Source organism: Buceros rhinoceros, unplaced genomic scaffold (genome assembly GCF_000710305.1).
Source record: "Buceros rhinoceros silvestris isolate BGI_N320 unplaced genomic scaffold, ASM71030v1 scaffold32147, whole genome shotgun sequence".
NCBI classification, from domain to species: Eukaryota; Metazoa; Chordata; class Aves; order Bucerotiformes; family Bucerotidae; genus Buceros; species Buceros rhinoceros.
Window position 1 is genome coordinate 26,148 of NW_010422205.1, and position 11,286 is coordinate 37,433.

The 11,286-nt window shown below is 50.6% G+C and overlaps 1 protein-coding gene across 1 annotated transcript in view; it reads left to right on the forward strand.

Annotated features, from left to right (window-relative positions):
- The window catches only part of PDLIM4 (PDZ and LIM domain 4), a 33,170-nt gene that overhangs the window by 12,543 nt on the left and 9,341 nt on the right, over positions 1–11,286 (forward strand). The gene's annotated exons all lie outside the window — the stretch shown is intronic.

The window sequence follows — 11,286 nt, forward strand, 5'->3', positions numbered from 1 at the left end:
CATTCCTGCCCGGGAACCATGGGCAAAGGGGCTTGGAGCTGCTGGCACTGTGGAACGGCACTGGCAACTCGTGGGTCTGCTCTTCTTTCCTGCCCTGACTGATGCAGCTGGGGGTTCTGTGTGCTTGGGCTTTGAGTTCTGGCCATGTTTGCTTCATTAATCAATTACAGCAATCTTTTTTTGACAGATATTTTCTCTTAATAGACTTTGATGTGCCCAAACCCCTATGAAATATTAAATGAGGAACAAATGTGCAGCCGTCGTGCTGCCAGATACAACATTTCTGAGGTTTAATGCAGATTGGATTTGAATTTGACTGTTAATGTATGTTACATATGGAACCTTTTAAAAATTAGACAGTTACGTAGAATGTAATGAGGGGGGAGAGATAGATTTTCCTGAATCCAGAACTACACTGAGAATGTCTGTGTCTGGGGAGCGCTCAGTGGGTAAAGCAGACGTGTTTGTGACAAGGCACCGAGAGAGGTGTACGGAGAAGAAGCCACAAGTAAAGACTGCAAATTTCTGCTTGTGCTCTTTTTCGATGGCTGTATCTCCGTGTTGTCTTGCTTAATGGCTTTGCTGGTCTCCTGGAGAGGAGGTGAAGGAGGTACCATGCACACATTCGAGTATTCTTGCTGTGGTTGCACCTGAGGTGCACTGCTTGACTCTTCTCCCTCCTCAAACCAACTGTGCCTTAGTGTGGTTCGCACTGACTGCTCGGCACGTGTGCCAGTAGCTGTCCTAACCCCTGCGTTGTTGCAGATGTCCTCTGATCTGCTTGGTGCTGAGGGTGCTCATCAACACCCAAGAGTGCAGACCCTTGCAGTGAAGATCCCGGTCGTGGCTGGAGTCCCCTGTGGAGCGATGCCGTATGACCTAGGGCTGTCCTGTGCTGTATCATTCAGCCCCCGTAGCAAAGGCACTTATGAGATGGTGAGGAAGAAAAGTCTCATTGTAACGCAAGAGCTTTGGCTCAAGAATGCACAACCTTTAGGTGCACTTCCTCGCATCTGGAACAAAGCAGTCTGCTGTGAAACACAGGGAAAGATCTGCTGGAATTCTGCCCTCGAATCACAGAGACAGGTTTGGGGCTGTCCTTGAGAAGGGTTTGGAGAGTTTTACCCCAAGTGGCCTTTCCAGTAATGCGGAGCACATGTCTTTCCTTCCTCCAGGTCTTTCTCTGCCAACTTTTCCATTGTTCTGGGCAAAGATGTCTTGAAAGTCTTTTGACTTGTGACTATAGTAGTTCTTGTGAGGCCCCAAAATGTGTGAGCATAAGCAGAGTGCCTAAACCTGAGTGATTTCTAGGAAAGCCTGGGCCCTGGAATTACATTTTAGTTTATTTAGGTGCAGCCTTTGTCTCGGAGGCAGTGAGGCTTGCAGTTGCCTTTTGTTCAAGAGAACTTGGAAGGTATGGACCAGCTGATGAGCTCTGCGCTTTCTAAATCTATTGTGGTTTGTCAGTTGAGCTTTGTGGGAAACCCCTGTGCTGAGACCAGGAACGTAATCAATCCTCCTTATTAAAACCTTGATTAATGCCCTGGCTGCAGGGAATAACGGCCCTCACAACCGAAGGAGCTGGAAGGAGAGAGCGCCACTTGTTCAGCGGTGACAGAAATGATGCTGAACAGGATGCCAGTGAGTCACCTTCATGAAATAATACTTTTAAAAAAGCAGATTTTGGATATCATTGGTTATGCTCTGCAAGTCTGTCCTTAACAGCAAAGGTCTGCAGAGGAGGACACACATTCGGTGACATTCAAACTTGTGTCCTCGATAATGAAGGGCTGTCAGGCCCAGTCGTGGGTGATGGTGGGACCCATGGGGGTGCTATGGGGTGGCTCAGTGCTCTCCAGCACCATCACACAGACATGACATCACTGCTGACATGTTGGGACCTCTGGTCTGGCTTTGCCGCCGGCGGTTTTCCTGTTGTCAGTGTTACTGCGTGCTCCATCCCTGGCAGACAGGGAGACGATCCATCAGTATCTGGAAATCCCACTGTCTTCAGCTTCTTGTAGCCTGAGCTCGCTAGTCAAAATACCGCCATGTGGTGCTTATAAAAGGAGAGGATGTTTGTTTTCTTGACCCTTCCCATACTGCCAGAATTGGCAGCTTTCTGGCCCGGGGGGGTGCTGGAAACATCGGCTTTGGGTGGTGGGGCAGAGTTCTGTCAGCGCTAATTGACGGTGGATCAAGTGTCTGGGTGTGAGAATAATTGCAGCAGAAATTAAATTGGCAGCTCTTAGCCGGAGCTGGAATAGGATGTGAGTCCTCCCAGACCTGGACGCTTGGCTAAAATAAGCTACGTGGGGTGAAAGGCTGGGTTCCAAGGCTGGGTTTCCTCTGGCTGTCCGGAGAGGGAGAGGCACTTCCCGCAGTCAGCCCCGTCCCCATGGGAATGGCGTCCCAGTGCCACCCAGCTGGCAGAGCGGCACCCATGGTGTTCTCCGGGGGAGGGATGGGGACAGCGGGTCCGTGCTCCTGGTCGCCCTTGCCTTGGAGTTCTCTGGTGCTGTGCCCCGTGAGCAGCAGCTTTCCAACCTGACCGAGGGCGAGCTCTGAGCGGTGGAGAGGAGCTGGTCTCTCCAGAGCGTCAGGGGAATGGCGCAGGAAGGATGGGAAGGCTGTTTCTGCTCAGCGCTCCAGGGGTTTTTTCCTATAATTATTATTTTGTTCGCAACATCAAGTTCTCGGTCCGTAAGAGATTCGTGTCAGTTTGCCCTGACCAAAATGAGGTTGAGGCATGCAGCTTGCCGTGTGGAAACACCAACCAGGGTGGGGTGAAGAGGAGGAACTGGGGCAGACTTGCATCTGCCGTTGCTGTTCTCACAGCCTGAACCAGGCAGTCCAAGAAACACGGTGCTGCCTGTAAGCCCTGCTACTGGACAGTGCACAAGTACCCAGATTTTATCAGCTTTAAAATAAGTATTCTCATATAAGGTTTGGGGCTTTTTTTGTCTCAATAGATTATCGATGCTTTCTTTTGTAAGGATTAGTGACTCACTGGATTAATTGGCCCCGAGGATTGGTTTAAGTTCTGCATGGGCTGGTGTTGTGCAGGAAACTTCCGTACACATCTTCGCAAAAGCAAGGCATAGTCCATGCTTACTTCTGAGAATCAGGGGTTAAAGCCTCCTCGCTGGAGAGGTGGAATTTCCTTTCCCGAGGTGACCGACCTTCCTTCCTCCCCTGGTCCGCATGGGGCTGTGGCTGCTCCTGGGAAAGCTCTGGCTGGGGTCCTCAGCTCCTCCTGCCCTGGCGCGGGCATCGACGAGGCTTTGGGGGCAGAAGGAGGGGGAAACGTCCGCCTTGTGCTTTTGGGAAAACAAAGGATGAGCTAATGCCCTGGCACGACAGCGGGTTCCCGTCGCATGGGAGCTCCCAGCGTGTTGTCTGAGGACTGATTTAATGGCAGAAACATGCTGAATCCCGACGGCTGCTCTAAGCAGCGTCAGCCTTGAGCTGCGGGTACTCGGGCAGCTTCTCACACTCAAACATCGGCGTTTGTGCTCCACCAGAACCGGCTGATCTCCTTGACCGGGTGAAGAGGTTATGCACAAGTTGGTGTGCACTTGTGATTAGGTTTTTTTCCCTGTGATACAACGTTGATTCATTTGAAAACAAAGGAATTTTCTCAGTACCACTGTAGCGGGTTGATCTCTTGTAGCTGTGACCTCGTCTTGAAACCCTCTATATAATGAGCATCTTTAAATGAGCTTCAATAACTCTGGTATATGTAAGAGAAAAGAACAATCTGGTGATAAAAGTGGCAATGAAAACTCCAAAATTATGTTTTCTTCTGTTCGGGTAACTTGAACAGTTTGTTCTCATCAGAGGTAAACAGGATCTGCTCTGAAATACGGACCAGGGGGCTGGCTTAGGGCAAAACGGAAGATGCTGTTGGATAAAGCGTTAATGCAGATACAGACCGTGTTGTTTTATGGATACCATCAGTTTCGGCGATGACTCTGTTAACACCGGTAGGGAAACTGCCTGCTTGTGGACTCGGAGATAGCAGCTATGTATCTGGAAGCACCCATGTGCTTCACCGCCATCCGTCCTTATCCATCAGGGCAAATCCTGGTTTGTTTTCCCCTGTTGCTCACTTAAGGTGAATTAATTGCTCTTTGCCATCACTTGAGTGACCGGCCGGGATGAGGGTGTGCGCGGAGAGCCATCCCCGAGATGCTGGGTGCAGGGAGGGGGGGATGCTCACCGTGCTCCCCCAGACTCCTTGCAGCCAGCTCAGCGGCATGGAGTGGGCCAGCGGGTGGAGGGGATGGGGTGAAGGCAGGGAGCAGCTCCTCACACTCTCTGTTGGTGGTAGCCAGGGAGCGCCAGGCTGAGCAGCTGCCTCTGTCCCCTGGCTCTTGCCGCTGAGCACCAGCATGTCCCATGTGCACTGCCAGGTTGAAAGCCAGAGACGTGGGTTTGGCTCAAGCTGAGTTTGTCGTCTTTACTGATGAGTAAAAGGTTGGGGCATTCCAAATTGGGGGAAAAAAAATTATCCCACTGCTTTTGGTACTGCTTTTTCTGTGTACCTTACCCTGGCTTTTACAGAAAGGGACGTTTGGATAAGCCATGCTGATGGAGACATCTTTTGGGGATAAACAGGTAGTATTTTTGTCCTCTGAAGCTTAGCTCATTGCCAGGGATGCTTTTCCCTTCTGATTAGCTGCTGGTAGTGGTGATGGAAAGAAAATCAGAAAGCGTGATACAATAATGCTAGAAAAGGCAGCAGTTCCCCTGACTGGGAGTAGAGGAGAGAGACAGTGAGCCGGGAAGGTGAAATCAAGACATTGTCTGTTGGTGTTAAGCTCGCTGGGTTGTTTGTTAAGCCAAGTACCAGATGGTGAGAAAAGTGGTTTAATGGGAGCATTAAGTGGTGGCACTGAAATGGGAATAGCTGCATCTTCCCTAAGAGGAAGGGGGGCAGGCAGGGGGCTGTGGCAGATACTTGTGATGGTCTTTGGGTCTTTTTGGAGGAAATTTCGAGGTTCTTCTCCAGAGTTATTGTATAAAAATACCTTGATGTTTATATATGTAATATTTCTATTAATGGTCATAGAGGTTTTCCTGTATAGAAAAAAGTTAAGTAATACTTATAGTACAAGTAGAAATCCTTTTACTTTTGGGCTTCTTTGCCAAGACTAATTTCTTCTAAAATGACTTATTATGAGTTTTAGTTCTGGTCACATATAAAACTGTGACTGAGGCTGCCTTAGGACTGTGAGAGCTGGCGATGCTCACACCGGACCTGAGCCTTAGCAGTGTTCACTGCGTTGCTGCACGCAGCAGTTACTCCTGTGTCCAGACATATTTACATCCCTTGTGCAGAAGGGCTTCGTCCCCACAGCTCTGCTCCACGGTGTTTTGAAAACGCAGCCAGCCTGTCCTGCACCCTCGGCGTTAGTAAACCCGACAAGCTGGCACAGAGCCCTCCCTCCTCTCTCTGCTCGTTAACCACCCCTTGTACTAAACACACATCCTCTGCCCTGGAGCGGGCGAGATAAATGGAAACACATTTTAATCATTCTTGCTGCTCTTGGGTAGCTTTTTTCTGTTGCTGTGGGGTTTTTGGACCACGGGGGAGCCAGGAGCTTAAGGGATAAAGTCGTGGTATTGAAGCTCAAGTCCCTCTTGAGCTCTTTAAGTCACAGGAGGGCTGTGGCTTCTCCCGGGGGGTGAGGCTGGGAGCCATCAGAGCCCTGCTGGTGGCCAGCAGTGTGACCGGACCACACCGCGGTGGGACAGTTATTGGTCCTTAAGGGTCTGTGTAGATTAATGTCTCTAATTACAAGAGGTTGTCCCTGTGTTAGAGAGATGCAGAACACGTGCATGTGCAACTATTGAGCTGGAATATTTTCCTTGCTTACCCCAAACCCACCTTTTTAATAACACCTGGTTTTACATCGCAGCACTGCTTCTGGTGAGAGCAGTCCTTCAGAAAGGGGTGAACATCTTCCTCCCGGGAGTTAAGAAATTCCCAGCCTCATTTACAGGTGGTTTGGAAACTTCCCTGTCCATGCAAATACATTCTGGGTGACTCCTGAACCCTGTCAACACTGATGCGTCAGGTAGAGGTGGCCCCGGTGACTCTGACGTGCCCAAGCAAGGGCAGCTTTTGGTCAAGCCCCAGCTAGTAGAGTCGTGTGTTGATGGAATTGCTGCTGCAAGACAAAGCGAGGCTGCTGCAGGTACCGCAGGGGTGTGTGTTTTACTGTGGAAATGGGGGTCATGGTTGGAAACTTGCGCCGACGGGAGGTGCTGGCGCTGACCTCAGCCCACTGCCTGCGGTAACAGCAGTGAATAGGGAGCGATGGAGACACTCATATAATGCTTTTCCTGTAGCTTGCAAGGGTTTGAGCAGAAATTGCAGCATATAATAATACAGAAAGAAATGCTTTAAAATGAGCTCAACGCCCAGGTCTAACACTGCGAAGCTGAGCAAACCTTAGCCATGCTCAGAGAGCCTGCACCTCTGCCCGCTGGGACATGACCCACGGGTGTTTTTTAGCGTGTCCAAGACCGAGAATGAGGCCACGGGGCTCGTTTTGAGCCTCCATCCTGAGATCTCCTCTGCTGCACACTCTCAGCCGTGCTCCCTCAGGGTACAGCCCGTCCTGAGCCAGGCTGCAGCCTGAGTCATGTTTCACGTGAACGTTGTCTGCAGCCTGTTAACTGGAAGACCATCTGATTTGAAGTCTCTTACTTAGAGAGATCTGAAAAATGAATTTGGTGTTTGGCTGATGGCTGTGAAAGGAGCATAGTAAGGAGGACATGATGGATAAAGTTTTACTTAGGACCATGGTAGCTGCTGAAAGAGGAACTTTGCAGAGTATTTGACATCTGTCTCATAAAATAACCCACACGCTCCGTTCATGCAGCTTCAGCAAACCCCACCCCACCATTTTTCTTACCTGTTGATCTCCTGAGCTGAGCTAAATACCAGGATTGTACTTCCCAGAGCTTTCTAAAGCCATATTGAAGCCTGCTTAGTCTGTAAAACAGCCGTCCCGGCAGGACAGCTGAACTGTGCTCACAGGAAACCTGTGTTAAGAGGTGTGTCACTTTTAAAATTTATCCTGTTCTCCAGCTTTGGGGCAGCCTTTGACATAAGGGTTCACCACGGGACTTCTTTCAAGGCAGCGAGCTGGAGAATCAATCCCGCTTCCGCGCACACTGGCAACGGTGTAAATCTGTTATTTGCATTCGGATGAAAGCGGTGACGTCGGTCCCGTACACCTCCTCTGCGGGGTAATAATAACATTTCCATCTCTGGGATTTCTGAACCAGTTTGTCAGAGATGAAGGAAGGAGAGGGGGCAGGAGAGGAAGGGATCACCGTATTGTGCCGAGGCTGAATTTCAGTCTATCTAGTCTGAATCTCCCTCTTTAGTTTAACCCATCGCCCCTTGTCCTGTCCCGACAGCTCCTGCTCAGAAGTCTGTCCCCAGCTTTCTGACACTCTGAGCACTGAGAGGCCACACTAAGGTCTCCCTGGAGCCGTCTCTGCTCCAGGCTGAACAGCCCTGACTTTCAGCCCGTGTTTCTGCTGAAATCTTCAGCTCACTTCTTTTAATGCTGCCTGTGTGTTTCCTGAAATCGGAACACGATGGCCTGTGAAAAGCATTTCAGTTTCTGAGCTTCATGACTCTGCTGATGGTGCTCGTTGCTCCCCTGGCTGCGACCGGGCATCGCGCTGCAGCTGAACGAAATCCCTCCAGCTGACATAGGGGGAGAGAGATTTGCTGATAGCAGGGATGGAGCAGCAGGACTTGCTGGAAATCGGGTAAGTGCTGGTGGAAGATGGAAGAAGAAGAAAGTGCCCCCTATTTCTGGCTTTTGGAGGAATTGCCAGGATCAAACCCTTCATTCAGCATCTTTCCCTTAGATATAAGAGGAAATCCCTTGTTTTCAGAACAGAGTTTTCCTTCCAGCACAGAATTCCCATCCAGAGGGGCTGCCAGGCTGGTTGCCATGCCAAAGCGTGCTACCTCCGGGCTGTCTCACAGGGTGCAAAGGCCACCAGCTCCCGAGCAGCTCAGCCGAGCCCCTGCTCTCTCTCTTAGGTATTTTTTCTGATGAATGCCAGAACAAGTTACCTGTTGTGGTATTGTCAGGGCAATTTTTGTTTGCTTCATGCTTTATTTTCTAAATATCTTGAGAGGTCTTGTTGGCTTTCAGTTTAATTGTATGTTTTTAGAATTATAAAAATAGCATCAATCTCATGTTAGCGGAGTCTCATTCCAAGCACCAGCCTTGACTGTCTTGTATCTATATGAGAAGAAGCTCTTCTGTGGCCGCCGTGGAGCCGGTGTGTGGTGGGGACAAGAGCCACCCATCCAAAAACCAGTTAAATGTCTGTTTTCTCCTCTCTTAATAAATGGTGGCACCCAAGAACGTGCTTGAGACCTTGTGAACAGGGAGATACCACTCAGTGCCAGAGGGCATCTGGCTGCTGGTGTCCGAGGGTCAGTGAAAAGAAATGCGGTAGCTCGGGAGCAAGAGACCACCCAAGGTGCCTCAGCGATGCTCACAGCCCTCCGGCAGCTCGGGGTGAGGCTTCGCTCGCTGCCAGCGCTGCTCCTACCCCGGCTCTGCATGAACAGCTGCCCCGGCTTCCAACTCCTCCTGCCAAGGAAACACTCCAGTGCACCATGTCGTGTTTTTCCTCCTGCTGGAGATCGCTCCTTGGGGATGTATATACCTGCTGTGTCGGTACCTGTGCTTGATAAGGCGCAGGCTGCGTTCGTACAGCACTGATAAATGCTCTGGAGGAGGAGGAGAAGGTGTTTTGATGGGGCTGTGCTCAGGGCGGCCAAGGCAGCTGCTTGCTGCAAGTCATCTCTTTTGTGTGCTGTGGCTCATTCTCCTTCCAATAATCCCTTCTCTGCTCATTCCTTCCCCGAGGGGCAGGGACAGGCTTGGGGTCTCCAGTGAGCTGGTGACCAGAGCAGGCTGGTCGGGCAGCACTGGCTGAGGGTGCTTGCTGCGCATTGTGCTGCATCGCTACTGCAGTTGCATGCAAACCCCCCCAAAGCCCACCCGCTGCCTGTGACTGGGACTCCAAACAGCTCCCGTCTAGCTCTGTGTGGCAGCTCTCGGCTGTGGGATGGCTGCGTGAATCGTGTTTGCCAGGCGCAGGGAGGCCTGGGCTCCGGGTGCTCCAAGTGCTGCGTGTCAGGAGCTTGGTTACACTTCGGAATTGATGGTGCTGGAAGGCAAACGTGAGAAAACAGATGGCTAAAAGAGTTCTCCTCAGTGAAACTTCGCAGGCCAGCCCTCAGGAAGGGTTTGCAAACCCTCTTAATTTAAGAGAGGCCATAAAAAGCAGGAAGAAACACCAGCAGAGAAAAGCAAATTAGGTCCCAAAGGGGGAAATTTTTTCTGATCTTAAATTTGAGAACTGGAAAGAAATCCATCTGGTTCTAGGTTTGCACAAGTGTCCTGCAGAGTGCAGCGCCTTGCAGAGGTCTCATAGCCTTTGGGATAAGAAACAGGAGACTGAGCTCTGTCCAGGGAAGAGCTTTTTGTGCTACAGAGACATGGCATAGCAGAGAAACTGAGAGCAACGGGGCAGGCAAAGAGCAGCATGCTCTCAGACGGGGAGATGCTTCCTGTGGGCTTCCCCCAAAGCCATTAGGTGCCCCCGACACGAAGCATAGCTCTCCAAAGCCTGCGCTGAGCTTGGTGGAATAGGCTGAGGGACACCCATTGTTTGACCTCCACGATCATAGTCTGGTGGGTGTTAACGGTAGCACCATCAGGAAGAGCCTGTTGATCCCTAGGGATGCTGCTGGGTCACCTGTGGCTTTATAACCCGGGTGACATAAGGGTGAGCTGCCTCCACCATGAGCGCCCTCCTCCCCCAGGGACAGCTGGGGAGTCCAAGCAGCAGCTCAGCAGCACAGGGAGGGCTCTGAAGCACCCTGTTTCCATCCCTGGGCTTTCATGCCTTTTGGAGACTGCCCAAGCACTACGTTTTAGCTTTATGGCAACGCTTGCTCTCGATGTACAAATTGCTGAGCTTCACAGGGACCCACGGGCGAGGCTTTACAAGCTACCTCAGATTACAGCAGGTGGAGGCGATGGTCTCTAGCCCCTTTGATGGAGCAGGTTTCATTGCAGAGATAGCTGCCAGCCCCATGCTCCGCTGCGGAGAGCCTCAGTGTTCGTGGTGTGGACAGAGGAGAGGAGAGCAGAGGCTCCGGCAGCTGCTTCCCTTGGACCGAGTGCGCCTCTGGCCCCAGCAGTAATTAATTATAATGGCTTTCAGTAATTAATGATAATGGCTTTCTCAAAGCATAACTCCGCAGCTCACAAGGGCCTGCCAGCCAGCACGGGTTGTCACTTCTTTCCCCAAAATGTTTATGATCCTTCTTTTCCTCCCTGTGTCACGGCTGAAAGTGTTTTCTTTATTTCCCTTGAAATAACAATGTAAACCTGGGAACTGGAAACCCACAGCCTGGCTGTGTGTTATTTTTTTTCAAACACTATAAATTGGGGAACAGTTAAAATTAAATTATTCCTGGCAGCTAGATTTTTTTTTTTAATACATAATTTGAAGTTACTGTGTTTGGAAGCAGTTTTCCTACATGCATGTGCATGTGTGGAAGAAGCAGTGCCGAGAGGGCTCGGGACGGCCGCCAAGGCTTCTGAGGCGGTGGAAGCACCGGCAGCGTGCTGGAGTCTGCAGTTCTTCAGCTGATAGCACGAAAAAAAAACACTCAAAGGCACCATCTTGCAGTTCTTAATTCAGCCCGGTTTTTATCAATGGGAGTTTTGCCTTAGGAAGAACTCAAGGATCAAGCTTTCAAGATCCTTTTCTAGCAGGATCTGTTTTTTATTTCTCTTAGCTGTTCCTTTTTACAAGGCTTGGGAGCGACAGTGGTTTTTGCTGTGCACCAGGGAGAGACATTTGTTTCCAGTTAGTGTTTATGGGCTTGTTTTAGTCCAAAGTAAGATCTGTGCTAGAGCCCCGCGATGTGCACTTCGTTATTTGTTCACAGGACGGTGTTTTCTCTTCCTGCTTGGATTTGCACCACCTCCAGAATGCCGGTGCAAGGCAGTGCCGCTGGGGAGCTGCCCTGAAACAGATTAAATAGATTCACCCAGATTAAACAGGTTACAGCCTCTTACACAAGCATCTCTTTCTTCCATCGGTACGGGCTGTTTTGACTCGCCTGGATGGAAATAGCAGCAGCCACCGCCCGTCCTTAGCCCGTGCCGGGCGTTCTGCTGCTTTCCCGGTAGCTGGAATTAGCCCCTCTCCGGCTGC